Raw genomic sequence first — 1047 nt, forward strand, 5'->3', positions numbered from 1 at the left:
CTTCTGCTCAACTTTATCCGTGCGGATGTCAGTGACAGGAGTCGGCGCTGAAAAAGCAGAGAGGAAAGCAGCAGGTGACCGCGGTGCTGCCCGGAAGAGCATCTCCCTGCTCCAGCAGTGCGCCCGTGCCCTCCCTGCGGCCAGCGGCACCCAAATCCCCCCACACCAGCCCAGCACAGCCAGACAGAGCCCCGGGGACACGGCCAGTGACACTGCGTGCCACCACGCTTTGGCTGCCTTGGTTCTGGGCAGCGAAGTAAGCGCAACCAGGAGATCACACGTTATGGGGCATTTTATCTCTGTCCTCACATTCGTCTTGGCTGTGAGTCCCACATCAGCACGAACGTGTTCAGTGGTTACTCCATTTCTGCTTCTGCCCTGTGACGGCCCAGTAAAAACTTCAACAATTCAAACAGTTGAAGAGCATGCTGCTCCTGCAGATACCAGACCCCCCTCTCTGAATCAGGACTCAAACAGGGCAAACTTCAAGCTGGTGATCATCCAACGGGAGAAGGTGGTGGTGAAAATACAACAGCTTTGTAAGCTGTGGGCAGCTAGTAATGCTCTGTCCAAAAACAAGCAAAAACCCCTAATTGCACCCTCCACCCACAGTGCCACGGAGGGTCTGAGCGCCGGCTGACGTCCAGCGCTCTGAACCTGCTGCCAAGGATTTCTGGGAAATGCAAAATACAACCTTTGAGCAGCAGGGCTCACACCGGGGCTTCTCCAGCCGCCCTGGCACAGGCTCTGCCCCACGCCGCCGGGAGGAGGAGAGCGCTGCCTGCCCTGCCTGCTGCCAAGCACGCCGGCTGTGCCGCAGGAGCCGGCTCTTCGTTTCTAGTTAGCACAGCTCCATGCTGAATCTTCCTCCCTGGCACGCGCACTCCCGTTTAGTTCATCTCACCACGCAAGATGCGCTCGCCAACTATTCCCATTTTAACCAGGTTTGGCTCCAAGCGAGCCGACTCCTCCAGCACGCGGCAGGCTGCCCGCTGTCCCCAGCTATCCACAGGCTCTCTGCCCGACGCGGACGCCTTTGCCCTTTGC

At 58.6% G+C, this 1047-nt stretch overlaps 1 protein-coding gene across 1 annotated transcript in view; it reads right to left on the reverse strand.

The window, feature by feature from the left end:
* Positions 1-1047, reverse strand: part of EPHA10 (EPH receptor A10) — a 57727-nt gene that overhangs the window by 11819 nt on the left and 44861 nt on the right. The gene's annotated exons all lie outside the window — the stretch shown is intronic.

The sequence above is a fragment of the Charadrius vociferus genome, unplaced genomic scaffold (assembly GCF_000708025.1).
Source record: "Charadrius vociferus isolate BGI_N301 unplaced genomic scaffold, ASM70802v2 scaffold562, whole genome shotgun sequence".
NCBI lineage: Eukaryota > Metazoa > Chordata > Aves > Charadriiformes > Charadriidae > Charadrius > Charadrius vociferus.